We start from the raw sequence: 16,622 nt of genomic DNA on the forward strand, positions 1-16,622 counted from the left end.
TCACAGGACCCTGCCTATATTTACGGACTGCACAAGAACCACTTGGTACTAAAGCATGTGGCCAACAGATCGGCTTCAGCCCATACCCCCATCATTCCTCTTTTGAGCCAGCAGAGAAGGGAATTTGACGTGTTTTTTTTTTTTTTTCCCCATCCATAGAAAGGGGCTTGAATTCCTTTAGGCAGGAAGTCCCCAAAATTAATTTTAGCCCAGGAAATTGTGCATTAATAACATGATACGTGTCTTACTTTCAACAAAAGAAAACAGAATAAAGGGAATTTCCCAACTACAGGATATTCTGACTATTCTGTGACATACAGTTTGATAAAACTTACACTAAATCTCATGGAAAGGTTTGTGATGGAGAAGGAAAGAGAGAAGTACCTGTCCTTTTGTCTTATGTAGTCCCACAGGAATAAACTGACTTATTTCTACCTTTTCCACACCGTTTCCTTTTTTTTTTCTTTCTTGCTCTTTCCTTTTCTTTCTTTCTTTCTTTCTTTCTGTTTTGTTTTTTTTTTTTGAGATGGAGTCTCGCTTTTGTCACCCAGGCTGGAGTGCAGTGGTGCAATCTCTGCTAACTGCAACCTCCACCTCCGGGGTTCAAGCAATTCTCCTACCTCAGCCTCCCGAGCAGCCAGGATTACAGGTGTACGCCACCATGCCCGGCTAATTTTTTTTGTATTTTTAGGAGAGACAGGGTTTCACCATGTTGGCCAGGCTAATCTTGATCTCCAGACCTCATAATTCACCCTCCTCGGCCTCCCAAAATGCTGGGGTTACAGGCGTGAGCCACGGCTCCCGGCCTCCTTTTTTTTTCTTCTATTTTCCCATAACTCATACATATTTTTGTTTCATTTTGCTTTTCCTAAAAGATCTCTGACATATATCTTTTCTTTTCTCCTCCTAATCAAAAACGCTAAGTAAACTTGAAACTGATAGAGGTAAGAAACAACTTACTTTCTCCCCATTTTAGTTCCTGGTTGCAAGTAAAGCATCCTATTATATTCCTCGTTTTGCATTTGTTAAAATTCTTCCTGCCCTTCTCACTATTTTCAAAGTTTTAAGTTTCTTTCTGTGAAAACTTGCTAATCTCCAGATCTTAGTCTTAAAAATTTTTGCCTTTTTTGTTAACAATTGCTACCAATTAGAAATCTCAGAAAAATGAAAGAGAAAAGATTTCCCCTTCCCATAAAACCATAGCAAGAAATAGCATTTTGTATCGTCAGATCCTTTTTGATAAAATGGTATAGAAAACATTCACAAAACTATGGGCCTTGAGAAAATGTATGGTGTTGCACTTCTTTATAATTTTTATAAAATCATCCCCTTAAACTTTCTGTAATAATGCAAACTTTTGGGTCACTCGCCTTGACTGGAAAAATTGTTCTATGCCCTCTAAAATGTAATGCTTCATCTCTAAGATATGTTTTGCTATCTGGTTGTTTCAGTTAGTAATAGGTTACCTTAGTTTCAGTTTTTACACATAAATTTCTATTTTTCTGAAAGTATAAATACTCCAAAGAATTCTTTTAGGCAGAATTATTTTCCTGTTCTTGGAACTGCATTTTTGCAAAGATTATAACACTAGCTCCAGCTACTCAGGAGATTGAATAGGAGAATTGCTTGAACCGGGAGCCAGAGATTGCAGTGAGCCGAAATCGCACCACTAGACTCCAGCCTGGTGACAGAGTGAGACTCCGTCTCAAAAAAAGAAAAAAGAAGAAAAAGAAAAAGAGAAAATTATGGCAGTGGAATACGTCTGATTTAATCAACCTGATGCAGGGCAAGAGAGCCCCCAAATTGAAAGCTTAATCCCAAACTTATGACCATCAGAAAAATTTTTAACAAGTAATGTAAAACAGTTTTCCTTTCACAGTGATGTAAAAATAATATGGGAAAAGACAAGAATATAACTATGTACCTTTGCTTTTATAAAGCAGGGAAATAACCAAGATTATACACATATGAATGAACTATACATATGGAATAAGTTGATATGATAGTTTAAAGTGATTGTTCATTATTGTAAACTCTTAAGGAAAAATATTTTTATTAATGGGTTAAGAATAATTTGACTTTTTCATAAAATGAATTTTTATAGTCATTCAAATTGAGACAGCTATCTGTTACTTACTGATCTGGGAAAAAACTTTAGGGAATAGGAAAATTAGAGTATAGTGCTCCTTCTTTGTCCCTGGCTCCCACCGGCTCTGTGGAGGATGGCACTGCCTCAGGCCCAGCTCCACCTCATCCCTGCACCCTCCCAGCTGTTGCTGCAGGTGAGAGCGGCGATGGGACCAGGGTCCAGAGCGATGGAGGCTCCGTGCCTGGGAGCGGGTTCTGCCGGCTGCGGCAGGATAGGGGTGGCACAGTCGGTCGCCTTGGGGACACAGGACATAGGGGACCCACCACTGCCACTGCCGCTCCCGCAGCGGCTCCTGCCGCCACCACCCACGCCTCCGTGCCGCAGCCAGCGTGATGACAGCTGCTGCTCCGGACCACTCGCCGGCTGCCATCACTACAAGGGATTCACCGTTCGTTGTGTAACTACTGTCTGCCACAAGAATCTCTATGATTATCTTTAAAGTGAAACTTATTCTTAAACTTCTGGGGACTTCTGCTGTGGGGAGAGGGTTCCCCACACATCAAGCAACCAATCAATTCTGCTGCAGACACTAGTTGGGTGTCCTCCAGTTCAATTCTGACACTATCAGCCTAGAGTAACATCAGATCCCACAGGCTGAGGGCTCAGTCCCCAAGAAAGATTGCCCTCCCAACCCCCCACTACTTAGGCTCCAGTCACAAGTCAGGGCCTCTGGAAATTCTGGTGTAGGGTTGGGGTTCCTGCAACCCCCTTTTTGGGCTCGATTATTTTGCTAGTGGCTCATAGAACTCAGGAGAACACTTTTTATACTTACCGGTTTATTTTAAAGGATTCTGCAAAGGATACAGATGAAGAGATGTGTCGGGTGAGATATCAGGGAAAGGGTGAGGAGCTTCCCTGCCCTTCCCAGGTACAACACCCTCCAGGAAACTCCATGTGCTCAGCTATCCAGAAGCTCTCTGAACCCTGTTTTCTGGGGCCTTTTATAGAGGCTTCATTGGATAGGCAAGATCAAAGTATGGGCAACCGTATAGAAATATGATTGGAAAACAAGGGTACGATCTAACACTAATAGACTGAGTGGGGAAACCTAGCAAGTTCTGCCTGTTAAGATTCTTTTTGGCCTCTCTGTGCAGCATTCCATCCTCCTGGTACAGGACAGGACCCTCTTTGGAATGAGAGTTTCATGACCCCATATCAGAAAGGCAGGTGAAGCTTAGAGTCCTGCTTGGGCTTGGGCTGGTGAGAAGAGGGCAGGAAAAGGCCAGAGAGATTCTGTTTTCTGAGGCCTAAGTGCCCCAACATTACAACAAAAGACCGTAACTAGAGCTATGGGAGTTATAAGCCAGGAACCATGAATGAGAACTTATATATTTTTTATATATAAGGTATCACAGGCTGGGTACAGTGGCTCATGCCTGTAATCCCAGCACTTGGGGAGGTCAAGGCGGGTGGATCATCTGAGGTCAGGAGTTCACGAACAGCCTGACCAACATGGTGAAACCCAGACTCTACTAAAAACAAAAAAAATTACCCAGGTGTGGTGGCAGGCATCTGTAATCCCAGCTACTCGGGAGGCTTAGGCAGGAGAATCACTTGAACCTGGGAAGCGGAGGTTGCAATGAGCAGAGATCGTGCCACTGCACTCCAGCCTGGGTGACAGAGTCAGATTGAGTCTCAAAAAAAAAAAAAGATATCACAATAGAGAATTATTTTTTCTTGTTTTCAATTGTAGTTAGTAATTATTCCATTTTCACTGTAATTTCTCTATGGTTAGAGAAAGAGATCAAAGTTTTAGGACACATTTACTCTTTCTACTAAAATCAAAAGCCCCATTTTTTTATTACGATTTCCTAAGGTTTTGATACTTTTATTTTTCTAACACTCTGCAATGACACGTGCAAACTTTGGAATTAAAAAGAGGTGGCAGGTGTGACTCATTTGAACATAACTACATGGGGAATTATGTGTCTTTTTCACATTCTCTCCCCAAAGAGAACAAAGCCTAGGTGAGGAAAAGTGAAAAAGTGATAGTTGGGGATAAAAGTAGATAGCAGACTGATTCTGTAGGCCCTGCGAATAATTAAAACAGATGCACGGCAAGCAATGTCGGGAACGAGTAAACACAAGAGTATGAACGAGCTGGAGGCCAGCACGGGTCTTCAGGAACAGACCGTTGGAAAACATAACAACTGCGCTCTATCATGCAGCTGTGAGATAATGTGATGTGTGTCTTAAAGAGATAAGAGGAAACTGGCCCGCATCTCAATTTAACATTCGATATTTGACAAGATATCTCACTTTCCATCTTCTTATCGCTTATCACTGAGGACTTTCAGTGCCCTTAATGCCACTTAAGATTAGTATATTTTCATTTCTGACCATTTCTCTGGTTATCTCATTCCTATATAGGTTTTGGTAGAATAATTCAGAGTTCTTTGGAGATTTGCTACCATTGACCCAATAACTGTCATTAACAGGATCTTATATTTTACCTTTCCCTAGGTAGATGCAATCTAGCTTCCACTGAGAAACCCTACTGAGGGTCTTCTGATTGGGTCCTAGGAAGAGACAGAGAGAACTGATGGCATGGGAAATCGAATCCTGAAGTTCTTTCACCATGTAACTGCGCGTTCCTAAGGCCACAGGGTAACCTAAGCTTTAGCCTTCCCTTCCTGTTGTTGGGTCATCTTCCCCAGGGACATAACGGGAAAGGCTTTATCTAATGTTCTCATTTACCTCCTGGAGGGTGCCCCCTCAGTACTGTGTGCCCTTCCTGCTGCTGCTGAGCACCGTCTGACTCTCTGATCATTTCAATACCTGGCACCCCTGGAGAGGCTATGGAGGAGAGAATGTGGGTAGCTGCCACCAGTGGAGCTCTGAGGTTATAACAGCCTGATAAACGAACTCACAGGACACTCTCAATCCAATACAGAGCTAATATAGTTTAAGACACTGATGCAGATGAGAAGAACAACTGCACAGCATATGTACTTCTAGTGAGAATTCATAAAATATCCCAGGCACAGCTTCCAGACCCCACCACAGCATGGACCATGCTTGTTTGTAAAAGGTGAGTCAAATACGTGAGGATTCTTCAGTACAAAGAAGTTGGCATTGGATATTAATCATGTGGATCCTTCCTGGGCATGTGACCCGCCCTGTTTCACTGCAGCCCGTCATATTAATTACATCATATGGTAAGGAATGTCAACAACCAGGTTCTGTTGCTCTCAGTATCCTCAGAACATTGCACAGAACTTGGCAACCTTTAAAATATGCCTCATTTATGATCAGTTCAGCAGGTTCTTCTTCTAAGTAGTGTGATCCATTTGGACATCTCTGGGTCTGTAGATGAGTTTGACAGTCCAGCTGATAAGGCCTCTCCTTTCAGTGAAATGGATCACACTTCCCCTTCATGTTTATTTTTCTTTATTCTTCACAATATCACCCATGGGTTGTGAATATATACCAGATGTTTTAATAGGTGCGATACAGAGAATTCTACAAGATATACACTGCAATATTGTTTTTTTCATGAACAAGAAAAATTCACCCAAGATGTTAAACCCTTTGCAGAATCAGATATGCCTAGTTTTTAATCTTGCTTCATTCCCTTCATGCTCACATCGCTCTGAAAATTATTCTTCTAACCCTTTTCTATAACTAGTAATCAAATTTCTAGAAAGCCTAATCCCTAACCATGAGACCGAATTTCACCCTGACCTTCATCATGCTGCATCCAGCAGCACTGACTTCCACCAGTTTGTTTCAATATTCCTCTTTGCTGCCTAGGAGCTACCTGCTTAGCCTTACAAATCTCCCACGGGAACACATTAATTTTCAGAACCAGTAAAGCCTATGTTGATGAGAAGAAACGTATAGTTTAAGCTGTGATAATTTGCAAGATTGCCTCTCTCGCAATGGAATTACTGTCTCTCACTATTGGGCAGAGCACTATCAATTTCTTTTCTACATTTTGTCTTTCAATTCTGCCTCCTTATTGTACATAAAAATAAGCAATAGGCTTAAGAGTGAGTCATACATTTTTCAATTGCCTCCTACTGGATGCTTTGACATTTTGATTAAGTCCTCAGGCCAGCATCTCAGTAACAGAAGTCAACATGCATTTAAAAAAAAAAAAACATTTTATGTAAACAACATTCTTTGAATTTTCCTCTTATTAATAGAAAAAAAAAGCTGAATCAAAGATAACCTAAGACAGTTCTCACCATATGAACACAAAGAGATGCAATATCGTTATGATAATTGAGGTGAATTTTTCTTTTCTCTATATAGCTTAACCTTATTCCAAAAAAAAATCCTGCCTTATCCAGAAAATCTTCTTAATTTTTTGTTCATGTACAGAAATTGAAAAATGTTTAATTTTGAGTAAGCTTTCTTCGAAAACATGTTTAGAATTCAGTGTTCTGACATAGGGGAAATTATTATTTTTAGTGGATATTTTTGCAGTATAGGCTGCCTTCCAAGGCTTCTTCCATAGAAATCAGAAAAGGACCAAAAATTGTTTACTTTGCAGGCACATCCAAAGATAAATAGCAATTGTATATCTGCTATATATCTGCTATGCACATAAGCTATATTTACTTTAAAAGCATGGGCACTAGCAAATTTTCACACTAGGATGTAGGGTTTAGGAATGACGTTAAAGACACAGTACTATTTAATGCAAAGTTTTTTTGAAAGCTGCTAAGCATATTCAAAATTCCTTTAGAAGTTCATCATCTTCTCATTTATTTTCATGAATAAAATTTGTTCTTTAAATATTTTATTTGAAGCTTGTTTCACACTTTCGTTTCTCAGGCTAGCGATCAAGGAGTTCAAGGAGAGGGTCACACAAATTTGGTCTCTGAATCACAGAATCGCAAAGAGCTCTTGGTCTGAGCTTCTGTCCATGGTCACAAAGAGTTGCAGACTGGTGAGCACTGCAGGTTGAGAAAGCGCCATGCACACTGTCTGCAGAGATAATTTTTGGTATGTCAATTTCATTGCAGATATAAGATATGGAAATAATGGAAGACAGAGGGAGAGAAAAAGAGAGAGGACAGAGAGAGAGAGAGAGAGAGAGAGAGACGCATAGGAACACCTGCCCTCTGGGCTTAGTATATGCTTGCATAGGTCACAGTTTGACTTCAGGAATGTGATGGGAATAACAGCCATAACTTCTTTGGCACAGAATTAGGGTAGCTGCCTCATAAAGCATCAGGCAATTGACGAGTAGCTAGCAGCCTCTCCAGGGCGCTGTGGTGAGCAGTATATACAGTTTGTGCATAATGGTGCACAAATCTTGCAGTGGATAACCAATAGCAATAAAAGGGTGGCACTGTGTCAGTGAATGCAAGAAGATCTTGGGGCAGTGTAGGCAAGGAAAGGAGAAAAGTTGGATAGCACGGCCCTGAACATGGATGGCCCATTTCTGCGTTGAAGGTAAAGTGATTGTTGAAGAAAAACTCATGCCAATCACAACAATATTTTTTGAGGAAAAAAAATACATGCATGATGTGTGAGATCCAAGGAACAAACAAGGGTCCTGAATATAACATTTCCCAAAAGGGTACAAAATTTACATGATATAATCAGGATAATGAAATACAATTTCCAGCCCTCAGCCATTCACAGTAACAAACTCAGACATCACTGTGTGATTTTTCATTTTAAAGAAGAATCGACACAGGATATCAATGAAAGGAATATTTTGCTTATGATAAAAATCTTTCTAAACAAATAGCCTTTACATACAACAAGCAGAAAAACCATAAAAAACTGTTGTTAATTTGTAACTTGGATTAGGAGGCACTCTTTTTTTAATAGCATCTGTCTCTAAACTGAGCTTTCTAATTTCAGATAATCCTCATTAGCACCCTTCCCAGAGGAAACTCTTTGAATAGAGTCATTGTTTTTTCCATATGTTTTCACCTTACAAATCTTCATAAAACCAGCAAATCACGCTCTTTCTAATTCTCCCACCCTTAGCTTCTGTCTCCCTCTAAGCACCATGCTGACCTCTGTGCTGATCTGATTTTATTAAAACTACAGACTCTTTCATGAGATGAAGAAAAATGCGTCAGGAGAAGACATAAGTTTTTCCTACCTCTAAACTCACCTCATCATATGGGAGCATCAACAGATTAGAATGGCTATCATCAAAAAAATGAAATGTAACCAGTGTTAGCAAGGATGTGGAGAAAAGGGAACCCTTGCATACTGCACTACTGGTGGGAAAGTAAATTCATGCAGCCATTATGGGAAAAATAGTGTTATCATATGATCCAGCAATTCTACCTCTGGGTATGTGTCGAACAGAACTGAAATCAGTATGTTGAAGAGATATCTACATGCTCGTGTGCATTGCAGCATCATTCACAATAGCCGAGATATAGAAACAAACTAAGTATCCATCAATGGATGAGTAGATAAAGAAAATGTGGTGTATGTACACAATAGAATATTATTCAACCTCAAAAAGGGGGGAAATCCTGTCCTTTGCAACAGCATGGATGAACCTGGGGGACATTAGGCAAAGTAAAATAAGTCAAGCACAAAAAGACAAATAGTCCTAGATCTCACTCATAAATGGAACCTTAAAAAGTCAAACTCGTGAAGTAGAGCTTAGAATAGTGGTTACTGGGGCTGGAGTGACAGGGCTGGGGATGGGGAGGGTGGATGGAGAAAAGAAAGGCATTGGTTAAAGGATACAACGTTTCAATTAGATAAGAGGAATCAATTTTCATGATGGAGTGATATGGTGACTATCACATTGTACCCCATAAGTATGTAGGATTACTATTTGTCAATTAAAAATAAAATAAATACATTTGAAAGGATTATGAAGAAGATGAGAACACTGTTTCAGTGAGAACACACAATGACTAGCAAGTGTCTTTATTAGGATCTACAGAAAAAGAAAAGTCACTCGCAAGACATCTCATCAGATTTTTATAGATACCCTAGTTTCTACCTACTTTTGCTTTAACGGAAACAAATCTCTCCAAGTATTTGAGAGTTTAAATAAATTTGGTCTTCTTTTGGAGATTTTTTTTTCCTCTGTAGTCATAGTTTCTATTATGGAAAGATTAATTAAGTAGTTCTTATTATAAACTTTGGTGATAATAAGACTCTTAATTTTGGAATGAAACATGGTTATGATGTCTTTGTAAAATCAGTTTTAACTGGAGACCATGACTGCTGTTGTCAGAGCTATTTAGTTGGCCTGTGTCATAGTATAATAGTCATGATCGTTTTATATAATTCTTTCTTGTCCTTCCAAGGCTAATTTCAAGTTGCTTTGTATCTCTAACAGCACATCGATTAATTTTCTTTAGCATGATAGTTAATCAATAAATGTTTGTTAATTGACATTGGCTTATGAATGTATCTATTAGTAATACTTCATTACTTTATTAACTGCTTATTATTGTACTTGGCATTATACTAGGTGCTTAAGGCGTTGTACTAGATACTTAAGATTTACAATTTCGTTAAGAATCTCATAACCTAGCTAAGAAGGAGAGAGAATTAAATAAAATAATTAAAAATTACTGCTTCAGCTCTATGAGTCAGCATTGTGATGTACTTAACAGATATTACATCATCCTGCCAATATCCACATGAGGGCAGGTGGGAGGTGTATTATTCAGAACCAGAAGGGAGGAAACCGAGGCTCAGGGAGTTCAGGTAATAGGCCGAATGCCACACAGCGAGTAAGAGTTTCTGGGAATTCAACTCGGGTCTGCATTCCCCACAGTCTCTAAAGTATGCTGCTGAAGGAAGTCCATCATAATCTACAAACTAGAGAGAAATGAAGGAGAAATCAACTTCTCCAGAGTTGGGATTGTGGAAGAGACACCATTTGAGAGCAGTCTAGATCGAAGAGTTTAGTAGAGGTTTATCAAACATTCTTGGTCCCACAGCAGAGTGTGTTTGAGAAGCCACAACTCGGTTTCACACACGGACATGTGAACAGAAAGGCCTGCAGGATCTGGAGATAAAGATTCTTACCCGATATGCTATGACGTTTGTACTTCACCTTCCGGGCTGTGAAGAGTCGCCAGTGAGCAATGTAATCAGACGGTGTTTTGAAAATGTGTTATAATATGAATCTGTGGACAGGCAGCTGGACAGGGGCCAGTGTAGTGGCTAAGATTTCTTTTAAGAGGACATCAGGGTGTGATCAAGGTGTGAAACAAAGTGGGACCAATTGATAGGGAGAGTGGATGATAATACAAAAAAGATTTTAAAATAGAGTTATGGAACTGAATGGATGATCAGCCGAGTGGGAGTGTGAAAAGGTAGAGGTGTGCTCTTAGTTTCTGACTTGGGCATCTCAGCATGACGTAAAGTCATTAAAGATGGAAGAGAGAAGGAAAATGTTAATTATCACAGGCAGTATCACATCTTGAGCCTCATTAAGAGGCTCTGACAACTGATAGATCACCTTCTTTGTAGTGTGTTCAGCATGAAGCTTAGCTTGGTATGCACTTTAGAAAGTATTTGTAATGCTTCATTATACATATTAGGCTGAGGTTAGGAAGAAATTTAAACATGGTTATTGAATTCTGGTTCATAAATCCATTCCCTTGCCTATGAGCAACTTGGATTGTAGGAAGCGCCATAGCGACCTGAATGCAGAATGATGTGATAACGTATGCCGAGGGAGCCTAGTCAGTCACCTTTCTGCCCACTTCCTTGTCTCTGTGTACCAAACACTGATAAATAGAAATGAAGATCCAATTGGAGCAAAATGTTAGTATCATTAATGATAAAACTGGATTAAGAATGCAAGGGAAAATCGTATCTCTCTTCTTCTAAAGCCTTGGAACCAGCAGCATCTCAGATTGCCTTCTCCACTGCTGGGGGGAAGCACGACTCTGACTTCAGCCAGCTTGTTGCCAGGCAACCCAGGGAGAGCTGCAGGAATCAGCCAGCAGGATGCCCTGCTTGGCTCTCTTCAGAACACAGTGTACATTGATTTAATATCAAGGACACACTTCACTCTCAGCCAAAAATGCATTCTCTAATCTATTTCTTATCACAAATTGTCTAGTCATGGCATTCAATATAGCCCCAAAGAAAAAACTGTAAAACAAACATTCACAAGTGTTAAAATATGCCAGATAATATAATGCCAACAAAATCAAACTGCACACAAATATCAATTCTGAATATGAATTTTTCTTATTAAATTTTCAGAAAGAAATTAAAATACAAATATGAAATATCCTTTTGTTGTATATTAAAGTCCAAAGAATTACAAGTCCAACATTTCTCCCTCCACAATTTCATATTCATGTTACTCTAAGGCTGAGTGCCTTATTTGAGGCCAGAGGTCCTTCTTCTGTGGCTAACCTCTGGGCTTTCTTTTGATGAAATAGGGTGAGGCTCCTTTTAGTATTTCCAAATTTGAATGCTCCAACTAGGAGGCTGTTTGTTAGTTTCTGCTTTTCCAAGCGGAAATATATGAATTTCGCAATACCAACCCAGTACCTAAAATAGTAAAAACCAATAAAAAAATCCTAGTAACATTTCAAGCTTCAAGCAAAATAACATTCCCAGGACCCAGGATACGGTATAATTTCAACCAACGGCTACTGCAAAAATTATATGAGAGAACTAGTGGTCTGGAAGTTAGGAGTGTAAACAGAGACAATGTGAGAGAAAGGAGAAAAATCCTGATGTCATCCTGTCAGGGTACAGTCTGTGCAGGTTGCCTGGAACCTATAAACAGTGAGTCTGGATTTAGAATTCAACTGCCAGTAATATCTTATTGAGAGATTCATATGCTATTAGCCTGCTGTATCCTGGGAAATAATTTGCCGATAGATTCTCTCTTTGGTAAAGAAATGTCAGGTATTCCTGTTTTCATGAAATATTTAGAAATTTACAGTGGTGACATCATAGTCTCCAAGTTTTACTTAAGGCTCCCTTCTTCCTTTAATGTAAGTTTCTTAAAAGTAGGGCCCATGTTAGTTTTATTCAACTCTGTACCTGAAGTTCCCAACTATTGTACAGAGTATATCAACAAATAAGTGCTGAATAATGTCACGCAATTCAGTATATGCTTAAGCTATTAATTTCCATTCCTTTTGAGCCTTGTGTTTCTGACACACCGATTATAAATGAAGTACAGTTATTCTAACTCATCTTATAATCAGGGGACCCTACATTTATAACTCTGCAAGCCAGGTTTATGGTTTTGCATTCTCTCCAGACAAAATCTCCTTCATTTCACAGAGGTGATTGGCTCTACGCTCGGTTGTATCACAGGCTCCTCAGTGACCATCCCTTACAAATGTCCAAAAACCGTTTAGGGGTCTGCCATTTAACTTATTGCCCACGTAAGTGGGTTTTAGACAAAGTTATTTCATATCATGTGCAGAAGATGATAGTTTACAGAAAACCATAAAGATTTATTAAGATTTTAATGGAAAATCACGTTTTAAAAGTGATTTAAAAGTGATTTAATGGAAAATCACGTTTTAAAAGTGTTCTGGGCCAGGCGCGGTGGCTCACGCCTGTAATCCCAGCACTTTGGGAGACCGAGGTGGGCGGATCACAAGGTCAGGAGATCCAGACCATCCTGGCCAACATGGTGAAACCCTGTCTCTACTAAAAATACAAAATATTAGCCAGGCGTGGTGGTGGGTGCCTGTAGTCACAGCTACTTGGGAGGCTGAGGCAGGAGAATGGCGTGAACCCGGGAGGCAGAGCTTGCAGTGAGCTGAGATTGCGCCACTGCACTCCAGCCTGGGTGATAGAGTGAGAGTCCATCAAAAAAAAAAAAAAAAGTGTTCTATTCCCAGTGCACTTGACTTAGGCCTTTTGACTAGCATAGAGTGCAAGACAATTATATTTTGTAGAAACTGTGAAACTTTTAAACAGCTTTGGATGATGTAAAAGTATAGATAGAAATAAAGTCCTGATTGAGATGGACGATAGAATTCTTGATGTGATTTCCCAAGAACTCAGGGAAACAGGTTCATTTTCTAATTCTGCAGCACCTAACTCAGAAATGTTTTCATAGCAAATGCTGTAGACCACAGAGACTGAAAGCAGTGGTTTAGGACTTTGTCACGATCTGAGTTTACTGTGCACACTATTCTATAATCATATTGTGTACTCGTATAATACTGAGATTAATGAGGTATAACTGCTCCTGGCTGAGGTGGTTGGCAACACATACATACAGGAATGGTCAAGCCTTATATTCTAATGTACACTCTGAAGGGAGTGAATGGCGTTTCCAGAGGCTCTAATGTAAACTTATTCATTCCTTTATTCTCATGAACAGCCCTGTGTTCAATGGCGAGATTTTGGTCCAGGGAACTTGCATTTCCTGTCTTGAAAAATGTTGGTGATCTGTCTATAATATATTCTGATCATGTCTCTTCTTAAAACAAATAAATCCTGTTATTTGTTTGACTGCTGTTATTGCCTAGTATTTAATATTTAATATTTACAACTGGCGGATGCCAAGCAAGTGAAAGAGGAATTTTTTTATCTGTTGGCTGATTTACAAAGGCTTCCTAACACCCCTCCCTCCCAGGCTTCCCATATGCCATTTCTTCCTCTGTCTATATTTCCATTTTTCCAACGACGTAAGTGATTTTACAGTTATGAGACAGCCATATGGAATCACAGAATTAGTATTTCAGAGTTGGAAGGTAACTTAAAAGTCATCTAGTTTAGTGGAAGGATCTCCCTTTAATATTTTTTTACATCTCCTCTCTTAAAAGGGGATGTTTCTCCTCCGATGAGAGATAATGTCCTAGTGTAATCATCTTTTCCCATGATTCCAGCTGACAGAGCAAAAAGATTGGTATCGCATGCTTTATTCAGTTAGTTACAGTGGCATTTTGATACGAATAGAGGGAACGATAAAGATCTTCTTTATAGTAGAAAACCAATTACCTAATGTGGTAAGAATAATTAATTTGGAAAGTTATTATTTGGCAATTATAAATAATCAATTCAGACAAGAATCATCTATGGATGCTAAAACTAGCAGGTAAAATTGAGAAGTAATAGGATACATACATAATTGCAAAGTTTCTATCCCTCCAAAAAATCACTATTAATTAGGAAGGTAAAATAATAATTTTACGGTTGAGTAGTCTGACAGACACTACCTTAACCAAATGATCAAAATTAACCTCACTACTAATGGAACAAATTCACAGCAAGTACCTCCTGATATAATATACTAGAAAGAACACAGTATCATTTCGGAGTTGGTTCTGTCAAAAACGCATTACATATGTAACAAACCTGCATGTTGTGTACATGTACCCTAGAACAGGAAGTATAATAATAATAATAATAAAATAAAGGAAGAACTGGCAAAAAAAAAAAAGCACATTACCTGAATCTAATCAGGAGCAAACATTAGACAAACTTAAACTAATATATGTTCTACAAAGTACACATCCTAAAATATTCAAAAACAATAATGTCCTGGAATACAAAGGACTCAGGAACTATTCCAGATTTAAAAAAAAGATAAATAACATTATGCAATATATAATCCTGGACATTTTGTGCTATAAAGAACATTATTAGAATAATTGGGAAAAGCTAAAGAATACCTGTAGATTGGATGATAGTATTGTATCCATATTCATTTCCTGGTTTTGATAACTATATTATAGTTATATTAGGGGACACCCTTTGTTTTAGGAAATACACTTTAAGTAAGATACAGGGAAAAGGACCACATGATTGCAACTCGTTCAGAATAAAATGTACACACACACACACAAAATATTCGGGGGGCAGAGAGAGAATGAGAAAGAGAAGAAATAAAACAAATACAATATGCTGATAACATTGGGAATCTGAGTAACAAATATATATGGACTTTATGTTACTTTTTCAACTTTTTCGTAAGTCTGAAATTGTTTAAATCTTTAAAAGTCAATCTGATGAAACTTCTAGGAATGCTTTTTTCAGAACAGAAGAACTAGAAATTATTTCTTTTGTGTTAAATTTTTTTAAAAAAAACTTTCAATGTTTTATATTAGAAGAAATAAACATTCTGATTCAATAAAGTTACCTTCATACAATAAAATATGTATTTTTATTTAGTATATTTATTGCTGTTATGACTTGTGCAAAGATTAATTAAACTTATACCTGTAGATATATGTTGCATCTACAACATATATTATTTGCATCAAGGTTATCCATAAATTTCTCACTTGGCATTATAAGTTTGTGAAGTAAAATGGGAACTGAACTGAAAATCAGAAGACCCGGATTCTACTTGTGGTTCTTCGATTAACTAAAGACATTTCTGAATCCAGGTGCTTAGCCTGTAAACCAGACCCTTGGATGAAAAGTGAACTAACTGGAGAGAAGAGCTGGAATGACATTTTAATGTACATTAGAGGAAACTGTCTGGGAAAAATTCAAAGAGATATTCTAAACCATTGTAACTTTACAAGTGATTATTATTTTTTAGTATTGCCATCTGTTTCTTTGTAGTGACAAGTGGTGACATGCTTAAAACAGAAGTGTGCGTGTGTGTGCACATGTGCGTGTTAAAAGACAGAAGAGTGGAGGTTGTGAAGCATATGGCTGTTTCAGCACTTGCCTGCCAAAAAGAGAAGGCCAGGAAAGAAAACATGGACATTGAAGATAGGAGTGACTATTATGTGTCTTGGTTAACAGAACATTTAAAATTACAACAACTTTGCTGTAATGGATAGTTATTACCTGTTTTGATGTTTATATTAGAGAGATAAAGGGAAATAAAGCCATTATTTACATTTTATCTTTTAATATGTGACATGTTTAATATTACAATCCAATTATTACTTATCTGGAAGGAACTTCAGTGTTACAAAGACTTCTTGAAATTGAATTAGTGTCTATTTTACTTCTAGATAGAGTAACTAACTACCTGATTGCTTGTGAGGTACACTTACGGTTAACTCATCTTAGAGACTGTATTTATATAGCACATCACAAGTCACCAGCCACCAATGTGCCTTCACTGGAGCTCATTTAATATCTTTTAATAGCTCACTGCATGCTCAGTGTGATGGCTTATAGTTTCCACTTGGAGAGCTGATGTTCAATCACTTGCGTTGATAGGAATTGAAGGTAAGAGAAGGAAGGTAACAATCATCCCATCATGAAGTACTATTTGAGCTCTAAATAAGCTTGCTTTCTATCTCCCTTATTCTTTCTTTCTTTCTTTCTTTCTTTCTTTCTTTCTTTCTTTCTTTCTTTCTTTCTTTCTTTCTTTCTTTCTTTCTTTCTTTCCTCCACCCTGCGTCACCCTCCTTTCTTCCTTCCTTCTTTCCCTCCTTCCTTCCTTCCTTTCTTCCCTCCTTTCTTCCTTCCTTTCTTCCCTCCTTTCTTCCTTTCTTCCTTCCTTTCTTCCCTCTCTCCTTCCTTTCTTCCCTCCTTCCTTCATTTCTTCTTTCTTTCTTTCTTTTTTCTTTCTTTCTTTCTTTCTTTCTTTCTTTCTTTCTTTCTTTCTTTCTTTCTTTCT

This window comes from Colobus angolensis, unplaced genomic scaffold, assembly GCF_000951035.1.
Source record: "Colobus angolensis palliatus isolate OR3802 unplaced genomic scaffold, Cang.pa_1.0 Scaffold7, whole genome shotgun sequence".
Taxonomy (NCBI): Eukaryota; Metazoa; Chordata; class Mammalia; order Primates; family Cercopithecidae; genus Colobus; species Colobus angolensis.